Source organism: Triticum urartu, chromosome 3 (assembly GCF_003073215.2).
Source record: "Triticum urartu cultivar G1812 chromosome 3, Tu2.1, whole genome shotgun sequence".
Classification (NCBI taxonomy): Eukaryota; Viridiplantae; Streptophyta; class Magnoliopsida; order Poales; family Poaceae; genus Triticum; species Triticum urartu.
In genome coordinates, this window is record NC_053024.1 from 697,336,085 (window position 1) to 697,350,330 (window position 14,246).

Below are 14,246 nucleotides of genomic sequence, written 5' to 3' on the forward strand. Positions count from 1 at the left end.
TGCCGCGCCGATCGGTTCTGCCTGCATTGCCCGCGCGCAATCTGCAGGCACTGCTGCATCGACCACACCCGACGGCATCATCCACAACTCCCTGACGAGGCGTCTGGATTTCCGCAGGTGCGTCCCCTCGTCCCAACCCAATCTCTCTTCTCCGAACGCACGATCTTCCTTGGAACTTTGTTCTCTCACCATTCAAGAACACTTCTTTGGCCGCAGGTTCGCCTCTTGGACCAGGGCTATGGCTACTGCCTCGAGCTTGGAGAGGTGAACAGGTCCAAGTGCGGCTACTCTCTGTCCGGGATCAAGAAGGTTCGATACGACGCCACTCGGACCTATGTACCGATTCAGCGGCGTGATCCGGCCTTCGTCGGCGTGCCGGTCGCCGGGCGCGTCTGCCAGGGCCCGCACTGCGGGGACGCGCTGCTACCGAAGAGGTTTCGGTTCTGCGCATACAGATGCAGGGTACGTAATCCGCTTGCCCGGTACTGGTCATTCCCTTGTTTGTTGTTCGGGGATGAAGCTTGACGTCTGTCGGGCCGATTGCAGGTGGACCGCGTGCCGCTCAGCACCCATCCAAGCAGGCAGGAGCGACACGGCCGACGGGCCGCCCAGGCCGTCGTGAACTATAACTTTAATCTGCAGAGACCGAGGGACACGTTCTGTACATGGTGCCATGCATTCTTCAGTTCGCACTACTGCGAGGCCCACACAGCGTGGCACCACGCGGGCAACGGCGACGCCCGGACCATCAAGATTCATGCGACGGAGGGGCGTGTGCTTGCTCGGGCAGACCAGCTCACGCCAGAGATCGTAGAGGGAATACAGGTCGGTTTCCTGTTCTAATTTGGCGTTTGTTGTTCGTTCTGTGCGCTCTACCCCGACGATCGTCGGCATTTCTTTTCTTGCTAATCAGGTGTTTGTTCTATCGTTTGCAGACCCACGACATCGAGGGCGGCGCCGAGGGTGTGCTCGTCGGGGTACAGATCCGCCCGCCGCCGCACGGGGAGGAGGAGGCTGCCGGGGCCGGGGCAGGGGCTGGGGTGTGCGCTCAAGCTGACTGCTTGGCGCACATTGGCGACGACGTTTTCTGGTGCTCCGTGTTGTGCAAGGTACTAACGCTAATCCAATCGACGACGTTGTTTATTATTTTTGCGGGGGGAAATAGTCAGGCCGCTGAGCTGAGCTACACGTTTGTCTTGCTGCAGGGACGTACGCTCGATTGGTGGCCAGGGCTCCAGGTTTGAGGACGCGCGCGGGAGGCGGGAATTTCAAGAAGAAAGAGCAGGGAGCTTTCGTTGAAGAGCATTAAATTTCTATCTAGAGTCCTCGGGAGGAAAAGAGGAGAAATGACTTGGAATTTAGTCGAGGAGTTTCCTTTTCATTGTTCAGGATTAGAAAATTGTTGTATGGACCTTCGAAGTCTTTAATTTTGCTTAGGATATACTATGAAGGCGTTGTTTCTGATTTGAGGATTTATGAAGGTTTACTTCGTAAGATTTTAGTTTCCGTCTTCTCCTGTGTGTTTGTTTGGGTTTGGGTTTGGATTTGGATTTGGACCCGCCGCCGATTTGTTTGGTCTGGATCCGCCGCCGCCGGCGACGGCTGCGGCGGACCGGATCCGTTCAGTCTTCGGGGCGCGCCGTCTAGATCCGCCGCCCCCCCTCTCTCGTTCCCCTCATCCACAACCCCCTCCGCGCCGTACCTCGGCGTCGCCACCGACCCCTCGACCGCGCTACAACGCCACGGCCCCCGCCGCGCCGTACCTCGGCGTCGCCGCCGACTCCTCGACCGCGCTCCGACCCCACGGCCCCCGCTCTCCCTCGCCGGGACATCGCGTTCCGTGCTGCTGCGACTCCGCCCGGCCCCAGTTGCCGGCCGTTGGGCTCTGAGGTACGAGCCTCTTCTCCATCCGACGATTGGTCAAACCCTACTGCCCTTCGCGATCTCTCTGTCTGTGTGCGCACCAAGCTCTCGGTTCGCCATCTCGTCTGATGTTGAGAATTTTTGTGTTGCTGCCTTATAGGGTGGTGTAGTTGTGATGTTCATCATTATACTGTATGATTCTAGTTTGGGGAAGTAGATGCTAGTCTGATTTAGTCTCTAATGTGCATTGTGGGCAAGGAATGTTGCTATGTTTTGGAGGAAATGGCCAGCATGCAACTGATGGCAGAACTGTTTTGCAATATAAATAATCTTTCAGTCATGTGTTGCATATTTGGAAGGAATCAACATTATAGATGCAAACTGTGATATGCACTCCTTTTTGTGTGAACACTGTTTAATCTCAATCTCACATTTTTAATCTTTGACAGTGCCTATCGACCTATCGAATCTGAATCTGATATGCACTTTCTTTTGGGTGAACACTGTTTAATCTGAATCTCACATTTTTAATCCTTGATAGTGGCTATCAACCACTGGTCACCTCAAAATTCTGTTTATTGACAAGCTCTGCAGTTGCCTGTATTGCTCTCATTCTCCATATCCCTGAACAACTCAGCAGTCAGCACAACTCATTTACATTCATTGTGTTTTTACATTTCCTGTATGTGCATTTGGACGTGTCTATACTGATTTGGAAGTAACAAGCCCATAATTGCCGCCCTGCTTCACCAGGTCACTCTTGCAAAAGGCGGCCGCCGCCTTGGATGACGGCAACAACGACCTGTCAGGCAGCTCCACTCGCCCTCCCCCACTGCGGCAAGAGCAGCACCGGCCACAAGGCCGCGCCCTCCAAGTCCAGCAAGGCGGACGGGTTGAGTGATATCCCAAAGAACCTCAGGGAGCTGCTCACCACCAGCTTGCTCGAGGGCCAGCCCGTCAACTACATGAGGAAAGGGAAGGTAATGCACGCCCGCTATACCTTGCTGGTTCTTAGCTCAGTATGCATTTTGATCAGTTTTGAAGAATTCAGTCAGTAAGTTAAGATGTCTGCGGAGGTGTAGTTCTTAAGAATTCAATACGGATCAGATAATGTGTGCATTTTAGCAAGAATGAAATGAAACTGCACATTCGAATGTCACATTAGTTTCTTTGCTTTGAACATGGTTTCTGTATCCATTCAAACATTCCAAGCTTAGGCATGACATTGGAACTTGTAGGAGATGCGAGTAGCACTTCCTTTTTTTTATCCTGATGTTAGTATCACCTGTTTTTGTTTCACTCCTGCTGTAAATTTTGATCAGGAATTTGTTTCTGCTTTCATTTCAGTGACCAGTACTCCGTGGAGTCATTAAAGGCTTAGGCATATCGTGCTCTTGCACTTCATGTAAAGGCCGAAATGTAAGCCCCCCTCTCTCTTCTCTGATAACACCAATCTACCGTGCCATATGAAAATATGAACCAGTCTGCCATGGCTCGCAGGTTGTTTCATCTTTTTATTTCGAGGTGCCTGCTGGGAGTCATAAAAAGCGCCCCACTGATTATATTTTCCTGGAAATTGGAAATACTCTGCATGATGTATTGAGGGTGTGCACAGGTGCTACCTTAGACACACTGGAATCTGCAGTACAGGGAGCAATAGGCCCAGTGCCTAAGAAGAGGACATTTTTCTGGTTCTTCATGTTAGCAATGGCTATTTCCATTTAAGTTCCCTTGGCTTCTTCATTCTTGCTGTGAAGTAATGACAGAAACAGTTGTTTGAGGGTTGGCCTGTTGATTGTGTAACCAATGATACATCCAAGTTATGAGTGGTATTGGCTCTGAGGGTTGGCATTTGTGCAGGAATCATTTGATCTATTATCCAAGCTACGACCGGGCGAGACCTTATTCCAGCCATGGTCTACGGGTATGATTGATGGATTAATGTCTATCTTTTTTACATGTATCATACTTGAACCGAAGCTCTGCATATGAGATAACTAAGTCATATGTTTATCTTTCCAGGAGGAGCGTAAGGGATCAAGATTAATAAGGGATGTACTGAAGCGTAGGGTAATAAAATTTCCATTACTTTGATGGACTGTCCCTGCTGGACTCTGATGATAGATGTAGTAGTGTGTTATATCTGTCGTTAGTTTTGATAGAAGTGATTTCTCTTCAAAGTCTTGAAGTCATCTCTGGGTTGAAGCGTAGAGTAATTAAATTTCTGGGTTGAAGCGTAGAGTAATTAAATTTCTGGATGGACAGTGCAAGTCTTGAAGTCATCTCTGGGTTGAAGCGTAGAGTAATTAAATTTCCATTGCTTTGATATGATGGACTCTGATAGTGATTGAACATTTGCATCTGCAGATCTTCTCAGGGCTCCAGAATTTTGACCGGAGTAATGTTGCATCTATTGTCATGGCTGCAGATAAGGTGCATTTATTTTTCCATACTCTGTTTTTTACAGTTTAGCTCTTGCAGAGGGATGAAATGGTGTATAAATTCTGATATCTTTTGAGATTTTGATGGATAAAGAACTGTTAGCCTATGAACTTCGTTTGGGGTAAACCGTAAACCTGATAGCTTTGCCGACCTCTTGCTGTGGTCTGAAACCTACTGGGCAACATAATGATGTTGAGTTTTCTAAGTGATGTACTCTGGAGTTGATAATAAGGCCACCTTAGGTCACTGCTGATCTTGTCAATCGAGAAGTCTGCAAGCAGACAGCAGGGTTAGGTTAGTACCTAAACTTCGCCGTTTATCTGATCAGAAGAATTAGAACCAGCACATAGTATCCCTTCGCATGGTATTACATCAATTGTGAATTCTGTTTTCGAGAAGTCATAGTCAATGTGAGGTAATTAGCTGCAGCAACAAAGTATCCTCATCAAAATTCAGCCAACACCAAGGAAATCAGTATCTGGGAAGCAACTGTTTTCATTGGTATTCAGGAAGCAACTGTTGTTATCATCCCACTCTGATACTCTTTTTCCAACTAATAACTTTTTCTAATAAGTATTACTGGAAAACTTTATATGAACATTTTTTTTCTGAATTTTCAACGAGGGGAGGGGTACCCCACCTGAATTTCTTATAAAAAAGGGCCAAATGCCCAGGATCATTTTTACAGACTGGGGCAGTTACAAGCGGCTCAAAGGGGGGGGGGGTAAGACTAGTTACACAGGAACTAACGCAGCACCACAAGTGCGCGGAGCCACAAGTCTACGTGGCTCTGGTAGTCGACCCTAAACCTTGACCTCCATAGCACCATGTCATCGCGGCAGTTCTTCGTGGTCGCAGCGAGAGATGGCATAGCTTCACTAAAGACCACGGCATTCCGGCGTTACCAGAGATGCCAACAGCAAAGGAGTAAGAAGGTGTCAGGTGAGGCGGCATCGCTGGCGTAATGTTGAAGAGGTGGACGTTGTTGACCGTGGCGCTGCCCGTGGAGAGTCCCAGGCGCCGCCAAAACCGCACGGCAAACGCGCAGCTGAAGATGAATGATCAGCTGTTTCGAGCGGCGCCGAGCATCACGGACAGCCAGCCTTCGAGGCTGTTATGACCGGCGTCACTTATAGCCGAAGGAGGCCCATTGGGCGTGTCTAGTTAGGGGCCTAGCCCAACTTATCTTATTTTTATTAGCAGCAAGGATTATATAAACAGATGTAAGGCTACCTTTTGGAATTAAGCAATAAGTCATAACTATTGCCCGGCTCCCCTTAGGAGCCGGAACCCTAAACCCTAGCTGCCTCTCACCATCGCCGCCTCTTCCTCCCGCGCGATCACGGAGCCGACGCGCCGCCGGCCACGCCCAACCTCTCGCTAACCCACCTCTCACCCCTACAACCTACGGTCGAGACCCGGTAGGACCCTAGCTCCTATCAATCTGGTATCAGGTAGCTCTGGTTCGATCATGTCTACGCCGCAGCCCACCCCGTCTCCCCCACTGTCGGCCACCTCGTCGCCTCCGGTGACCACCACAGCCGTCGCCCTGCTCCTGCCCGTGTCAGGTTCCTTCGTCGTCACCCCGGAGGTGTCCGGGGCGCTGCGGGACCTCACCCAGGTGGTCCAGGGGATTCGCGTGTTCCTGGCCGGGTCCTATAGGCCGCCCCGCCCATCGCCGCCACCGCGTCGCCGTGGCTGTCGTGGCAGCCGCCGCCCCTGGTGGCCTCCCTCGTGTCCGTCGGGCCGCTGCAGCTGTCGCCGCCCCCATCTGTCAGCTCCGGGCCGACCCTTACCGCGCCGGCGGGGGTCCCGATCCACTAGGTCAGGTTCCCGCCCTCGCCGTCACAATTACCGGCCTTGTTGGCTGGGTCATCGCAGCCGGTCTACACAATGGCCTCGGAGCCGTCGTATGTCCAGTCGCCGCCGGCGCCACCCCTGCAGTACGGAGGGTCCTCCAGCTCCACCGGCTCTTACGCCGGCCTCGACGGGCCGCTGTTCCACGGGGGGACCGCATGGCCATCGACCCGGCGCCGCCCCCCTCGCTACTCCGCGCTGACGAGACGTACCCCCACAGCGGCCAAAATCACACACCGCCGTGCTTCGCCAAGCTTGACTTCGCCACCTACGATGGCACCGAGGACCCCCTAAGCTTAATTAGTGTGACCAGTTCTTCCGGGGGCAACGCACGCTTGCGTCGGACCGCACCTGGCTCGCTTCATATCACCTCCGAGGCGCTGCACAGACTTGGTATTACGCTCTCGAGCAGGACGAGGGCGGCATGCCTTCATGGGAGCGCTTTCGCGAGCTCTGCCTCCGTTTCGGGCCGCCGATACGCGGGAGCTGGCTGGCGAAGCTGGGCCGCCTACCCTTCACCTCCACGGTGCGGGACTTCGCCAATCGCTTCCAGGCCCTGGCGTGCCACGCGCCCGCGTGACGGCTTGCCAGCGGGCCGAGCTCTTCGTCGGCGGTAGCCGAATCATATCCGCGTGGACGTGGAGCTACGGGGACCTCAGGACCTCCAGACGGCCATGTATTATGCCCGCGCCTTCGAGCGTCGCGCGCAGGCATTGCAGCAGGCGTCGCCGTCTCAGGGCGCCTGACAGTCCGCCTCCGGCATCTATGGCGACCACCACTTCGGCCGCGACGTGGCCCTTCCGCCGGCTCACCCCGGCCGAGTAGCTCGAGCACCGTCGCCAGGGGCTCTGCTATAATTGCGACGAGCCTTATGTGCCGAGCCACGTCTGCCCGCGGCTCTTCTACTTGGAGGCGGCCGACTACATCGAGGAGGACACCACCGCCGCCGGTCTCGGCGACTTGCCTGCCCCAGTTGCTGCGGAGGTCGCACAGGCGCCCGCTCCGGCGACGGCTCTCATGGTGTCCCTCCAGGCCCTCGCGGGTATACGAGTGGAGCAGACGATGCTCCTGCCGGTGATGATCCACGGCGAGCGTCTCATGGCCCTCCTGGATACGGGCTCCACGCATAACTTCCTGCCCGAGTCGACCATGCGCCGCTTGGCGCTACAGCCGACAGGCGGGGAGTAGCTCCGGGTCACGGTGGCTAACGGCAACCGCCTCAGATATCATGGGATCGCGTGGAACGTTCCATCACCATCGGCGACGAGCACTACACCATCACGTGCGCCGACATCGACTTGGGCTGCTTCGACTTCATCCTCGGTGTCGACTTCTTGCGGACCCTGGGTCCCATCCTTTGGGACTTCGACGCCATGACGATGACCTTCTGGCGCCTGGGTCACCGCGTTCGGTGGGAGGGCGTGGTTGGCGCCTCCCTAGCGATGCCGCATCTGCAGCTGACGGCGACTGCTGCAGGCCCCGAGCACCCCCTGTTGGATCATGTCTTGCAGCAGCACCACGGCCTCTTCGATGAGCCCCAGGGCCTTCCGCCAGCTCGGGCGTACGACCACCACATTCACCTCTTGCCGGGCACAACCCCTGTTGCGGTGCGCCCTTACCGCTACCCCCAGCTGTAGAAGGACAAGCTGGAGCGACAGTGCGCGGTCATGCTCGCCTTGGGCATCATCTGGATCTCTACCTCGTCATTTTCGGCGCCGGTCCTCATCCGCCTTGGCGTTTCTGCATCGACTACCGTGCTCTTAATGCCCAGACGCACAAGGATAAATTTCCCATTCCGGTCGTCGACGAGCTCCTGGACGAGCTACATGGGGCACGCATCTTCACCAAGCTCGACCTCCGTTCAGGCTACCACCAGGTACGGATGCACCCGGACGATGTCGCGAAGACGGCGTTTCGGACTCATTACGGCCACTTCGAGTTTTTGGTGATGCCTTTTGGTCTCTCCAACGCCCCGGCGACCTTTTAGGCCTTGATGAACGATGTTCTCTGCCCCTACTTGCGCCGGTTTGTGCTCATTTTCTTTGATGACATTCTTATCTACAGTGCCTCGTGGGCGGAGCACCTTCAGCACGTCGCCATCGTCTTCAACGAGCTTCGAGCGCGCCATCTTCACCTTAAGCGCTCGAAGTGCTCGTTCGGCACGCCTTCGGTCGCCTACCTCGGCCACGTCATCTTGGCCGAGGGTGTCGCTATGGATGCCGACAAGGTGGCGGTTGTCGTGTCCTGGCCGATGCCGCACTCGCCGCGGGCACTACGAGGCTTCCTGGGCCTCGCGGGGTACTACCGAAAATTCATCTGGGAGTTTGGCCTCATCGCATCCCCGCTCACGCGCCTGTTGCGCCGCGACGCCTTCGCCTGGGATGCTGAGGCGACCGAGGCGTTCGAGGGCCTCAAGCGGGCTCTCACTAAGGGTCCGGTCCTCCAGATGCCCGACTTCGACAAGCCGTTCATGGTGGACTGCGACGCCTCAGGCGTGGGGTCTGGCGCCGTCCTTCATCAGGGTGACGGGCCGCTTGCGTTCTTCAGCAGGCCCTTCGCCGTGCGCCATCATAAGCTCACGGCCTATCAGATGGAGCTCATTGGCTTGGTGCAGGGCGTGCGCCACTAGTGGTCGTATCTCTGGGGGAGGCCGTTCCGTATCCACATGGATCACTACAGCCTCAAGTTCTTATTGGACCAGAGGCTCTCCACCGTGCCGCAGCATCAGTTGATCAGCAAACTCTTTGGCTTCGACTTCACTGTCGAGTATCGCCCGAGTCGCCTCAACAACGTGGCCGATGCCCTGTCCCGCCGCGACCCCGACCCTGACTCGGACGCCATCTCCCCCGCGGGGGCGGCCCTCTGCATCCGTTCGGGGCCCTCCTTCGCCCTCATTGACGACATCCGCCGGCATTAGAGCACCTGTGACACAGCCTGATGTTCAGAATCTTAAGATGGCCTTGTCTTCTATCACGAATGGCACTGAATTAGAGAATGTTCTGGACAAATCAAGCAGCGCAGCAGCAAACACAGTAAAGAAGAAAGGCCAGAAAATTAATAACCATCCAGGAAATTGCATTGAAAAGGGTCTGACAAAGAAGCAGAAAGTGCACTCCGAAGAGCCTACAGTGCAATATGGTTTGATAGATGATCTTGTCAAGTCTGGAAATGCTATTTCAGGTAATCTTGCTATTTTCTTTGTTGTGGTTCGGGTATCGATATCCATTCTAACCATGCAAATTGTGAATGTATGCCTCATGTTCATTAAACTAATTGCGTAATTGGGATCCATCATGTGTAACATCTATTGGCCAAATGCATCAATATTATATGAAGTTATCGGACTCTATCAAAAACACACGTTTCTCAGCCGAGCAACTTGTTGAATAAATTTATGTCATGCATCTTATAATTTCTCCTGCTTGCATTGACATCCATCACTAGGGTTTGCATTACTACTTTTATTAAGTTTCATGAAACTATTTTGTGCATCCCGTGAGTTAAAATGTACATCATAAATTTATAGTTAAGCACTTACTGAAAATTAGGTGTACTAGGCCTAAGAATATCAGATTCCAGCCTTTTCATATTTTCATCTCATACTGTCATTGTTAGCGCCACTTTAGTGCAATCAACATTCTAACATTTGCAACATGCAGGGCTTGGAGGCTCCTCCAAACATTATCATGTCTGAAATGGGCAGCCAAGCTCCAGCCTATAAAGCTTACATGGTATGAATTGTGATCTTTGAAGTGCCACCCTATAATATTTATATTGTCTTGATCATGTTGTATCAATTATTTATCTACTTCGATCCAGGGGACTGACTTTTCAAATCCTATGGGGACAATCAACTATGAAGAGATGCACTCTGTCGCAAGCCTGGGTTTCACTCTGGTATTAAGACAACTTTGGATTAAACCCTTCACGTCAATTTCTGGCCCACATAATGATTATTAAATTCTTACTCCTGCAGTTGCCTTCTCAGGAACTAGGCTTTGTCGCCTGTCATGCTACTCAGGCGTCTAGTGACATCCAACAATATGTCTAAAATAAATTATACAGTGATATGTAGTTACCTCTTGACCCTGCCATGTTTATTTCCTTCTTTTGCGTAAAGGTTTGTATATATATATATGTGTGTGTGTGTGTGTGTGTGTGTGTGTGTAATATTAATTTTGTTGCCTCTTTCTCCAACAATGAGCTCTTAGGCCCAAAATTAGCTGAGTTCACCAATCTGCATTCTTCATATGTAGGCCTAGTAGAAATCTGAAAGCTCTCTCTTCGGAGCACAATGAATGAGAATGGAAATCCGTATAAGGCAATGAGAAGCTGTATATGGAGCACAATCCATGGGATTGAAGGCTTCTTATGATGTCTACACATTGTCCATCAACTGTATATGGCAATTAGAAGCTGCACAGATGGGCTTATACTTAATTGGTACGCAGCATTTCACTTGCCACTGTAGTCGCTCTCTTGTTACTAGCAACCTGGTTGCTTTGTATTTATTTTAGTTCACAAGTAGGCACTGGGAGTTTCATTATATATTTATTATTCATGTGCATTTAACTAGTGGTCTGGGTTTGTTTTGAAACCAGCCTTTTATTTAGTTTGTGGGTATGGGTTGTGGAAGACTTTACAGTGGTTTGATCTTTTTCTTTTGAATTTCTTCATCTTAACACACCCATAAGATCACCAGATAACTATAAGACATGGTGCTGCCGTTGGTAGCGCTGGGGTTTAGTGCGACAGATATGGTTTATGCAAAATATACATGGTTTTGGTAGAGTTAGTGCCATTTTTCTCATGCCCGTCCTTTACTAAACTAAGTTAGAGTGAGAGTCTGGGAAGAGTGTAGTCTTCTGAGCATTGGATGCCTGCAGCTTTCTCCCTGTGTCAAGACATGCCATTGTGTATCTTCTCTGATTGTTGAAAATGGCTTCATGTGCAGGTTAGTGGTGAGTGGATTTAGATTTCAACAAGGGTTGACTTTGACTTCATAGCTTGTGCATGCTAGAGGTACTCTACATATGATTTGAAAATCGTTGCGCCTCGATGATTTAGTTGTGAAATCTCTTTGTTGGATGCTTGTAAAATTGATCACAGGAAAGTGTGATCGCTTGGACATCATAAGCAATTCGTGATGTTGAGGATCTTGTAGAGGATTTCAGCCGGCTGCGATGGATAAATTTTTCTTGATTGAAGAGGAAAGTGGATTCCAATATTTTTGAAGCAAAATGAGTGAAGTTGGTTGAGGATTGGAGATGGCGTGTAACCTACTTACACATGGATGGTATGCTCATGATCTTGCATGCATCCTCTATGTGAAAAAGCTTTCTGGTGTATGTAGTAGTAGTATGCATGATAGAAAAAAAAAGTGTAGAAATCAGAATTCAAACTGAATAAGCTATATTCCATCTTATGAATACAGTATGGTGGTAACAATCATTAACATGCATGTTAGGATGGCTGATCTACACAAGCGAGTCACCATGTTTATTGCTTTCTGTTACCAGCTTAATTTCTATTTATAAAAAGTGGTAACAACTACTATAGATTTGTTTACAAACAGTGGTAACAACCACTACAGATGATGCTCAGTGCCCATGCTCGCCGCCATAGCCACGTCCACTGCCATAACCATAGCCTTCAACGCTTCCATGCCCAAAACCACCACGGCCGCCACCTCCTACACCGCCATCTTTCATGCCACCACCTGACCCATAGCCTTCTCCATACTCAGATCCATAGTCACCACCACAACCATAGCCGAATCCACTGCTACCTCCACTACTTCCTCCACCACCTTGACCACTAAAATCGTAACGGGAGCCATAACCACTGCGGTCTTGGTAGGAGCTAGGGTCCTACCGGTCCTAGACCGTAGGTTGTAGGGGTGGAAGGATGGTTGGCGAGGGGTTGGGCACGGCCGGCGGCGCGACGACGCTGTGATCGCACGAGGAGGCGGCGGCGGTGAGAGAGGCGGCTAGGGTTTAGGGTTTTCGGCTCCTAAGGGGAGCCGGGCAATAGTTATGTCTTATTGCTTAATTCCAAAAGGTAGCCTTACAATTGTTTATATAGTCCTTGCTGCTAACAAAAATAAGATAAGTTGGGCTAAGCCCCTAACAAAACGCGCCCATTGGGCCTTCTCCGGCTATAAGTGACGCCGGTCATAACATCTCTCCCCGCTTGCGGAACCAACTCGTCCTCGAGCTGGAAGTTTGGAAATTGTTGGCGGAACTCGTCAAGTTGCTCCCAAGTGGCGTCCTCCTCCGGAAGGCCTTACCACTGGATCAACAAGTGCCACACCCCGCGACGCTGCTGGACCTGCAACACCTTCGCCGGTCCTTGAAGAAGGCGCCCGTCGGAGGTCGGAGGAAGCACCGACGTGGTCGTCGACGGTTCCCCGTGGAAGGGCTTCAGCAACTCCACATGGAAGACATCATGGACGCGGGCACCGACCGGAAGCTGAAGGCGGTAGGCCACCTTTCCGATGCGTTCCAGCACGAAAAATGGCCTCGTGTAGCGAGGGCCCAGCTTGCGCTTCGCGCGTGGGTCGAGGGACTGCATAGAGCGGTGAAGGAGGTGCAGCCATACCCAGTCGCCCACAGCAAACTTTGCCTTGCGGTGGTGGGCGTCGTAGTAGTGCTTGGACAACTGCTGGGCCTGGAGAAGTCGTTGGCGCACCTCCGCAAGCATCTCATCTCTGTTGCGAAGAAGGTCGCCAGCCGCCTCCGTCCTAGCCGTCTCGGGGTCAACCGGTAGGATGGGCGGGTGCGGTCGGCCATAGACCACCTCAAAAGGTGTGGCGCGCAGGGCGGAGTGGTATGAAGTGTTGTAGCAGTACTCCGCCCACGCGAGCCAGTCCACCCAAGCACGGGGACGATCACCTGTAACACAACGCAAATACATGGCAATCACCTTGTTGACCACCTCCGATTGACCATCCGTCTGAGGATGGAAGGCCGTACTCAGGCGCAGCTTCACGCCCGCCATGCAGAAGAGATCGCACCAGACATGCCGAGTGAACACCGGGTCCCGGTCGCTGACGATCAAAGAGGGGAACCCATGGAGGCGGATGATGCTGTCGAAGAAGGCACGCGCCACGGAGGCGGCAGTGTAGGGATGGCCGAGCGCGATGAGGTGCGCATACTTGGAGAAGCGGTTGACCACAGTAAGGATGACGGACTTGCCGCCCACCTTGGGAAGGCCCTCGATGAAGTTCATGGAGATGTCGGCCCAAACTTGAGAGGGAACCTCCAGGGGCTGGAGCAGCCCGGCCGGTCGCAGTGTCTTCGTCTTGTTGCGCTGGCACGTCAGGCAAGACCGCACCCAATCTCGTACCAGGGCCCGGTCGCCGGGGATGTAGAAATCAGCGCAGAGACGGTGAAGGGTCTTCTGCACGCCCTCGTGGCCGGTGAGTGTGCTAGCAGCAGAACCTGGTGACGGAGGTCGCCATGATCCGGCACGAAAAGCCGGCGCCCATGCAGGAGCAAGCCATCTGCCAAACGCCATGGCTCCTCCAAGTCACCAGCGTCGAGGCGCTGCCGAAGGAGCTGAGCGTTCGGAGCGTCCGCGGTGGCCCTGCGGATGTCGTCAATGAGGGCGAAGGAGAGCCCCGAGCAGATGCAGAGGGCCGCCCCCACGGGGTCGACGGCGTCTGAGTCGGAGTCGGTGTCGCGGCGGGACAGGGCATCAGCCACGGTGTTGAGGCGGCCCGAGCGATACTCGACAGTGAAGTCGAAGGCAAAGAGCTTGCTGATCCACTGATGTTGCGGCATGGTGGAGAGCCTCTGGTCCAATAAGAACTTGAGGCTGTAGTGATCCGTGACGGAACGGCCTTCCCTAGAGATATGGCCGCCAGTGGCGCACGGCCTACACCAAGTCAATGAGCTCCCTCTCATAGGCCGCGAGCTTATGATGGCGCGCGGCGAAGGGCCTGCTGAAGAATGCAAGTGGCCCGTCGCCCTGATGAAGGACGGCGCCAAACCCCATGCCCGAGGCGTCGTAGTCCACCATGAACGGCTTGTTGAAGTCGGGCATCTGGAGGACCGGGCCCGTAGTGAGGGCCCGCTTGAGGC

At 52.9% G+C, this 14,246-nt stretch overlaps 1 long non-coding RNA gene across 1 annotated transcript; it reads left to right on the forward strand.

Moving 5' to 3' along the window:
• Positions 1 to 1,525: 1,525 nt before the first annotated feature.
• On the forward strand, positions 1,526 to 11,226 carry LOC125545981. The gene is made up of 13 exons (XR_007300386.1): positions 1,526 to 1,890; positions 2,617 to 2,843; positions 3,211 to 3,282; positions 3,364 to 3,787; positions 3,886 to 3,933; positions 4,231 to 4,296; positions 8,227 to 9,342; positions 9,822 to 9,893; positions 9,982 to 10,059; positions 10,151 to 10,282; positions 10,419 to 10,605; positions 11,049 to 11,116; positions 11,185 to 11,226. It is a non-coding gene; the product is annotated as an uncharacterized LOC125545981 (long non-coding RNA).
• Positions 11,227 to 14,246: the final 3,020 nt, after the last annotated feature.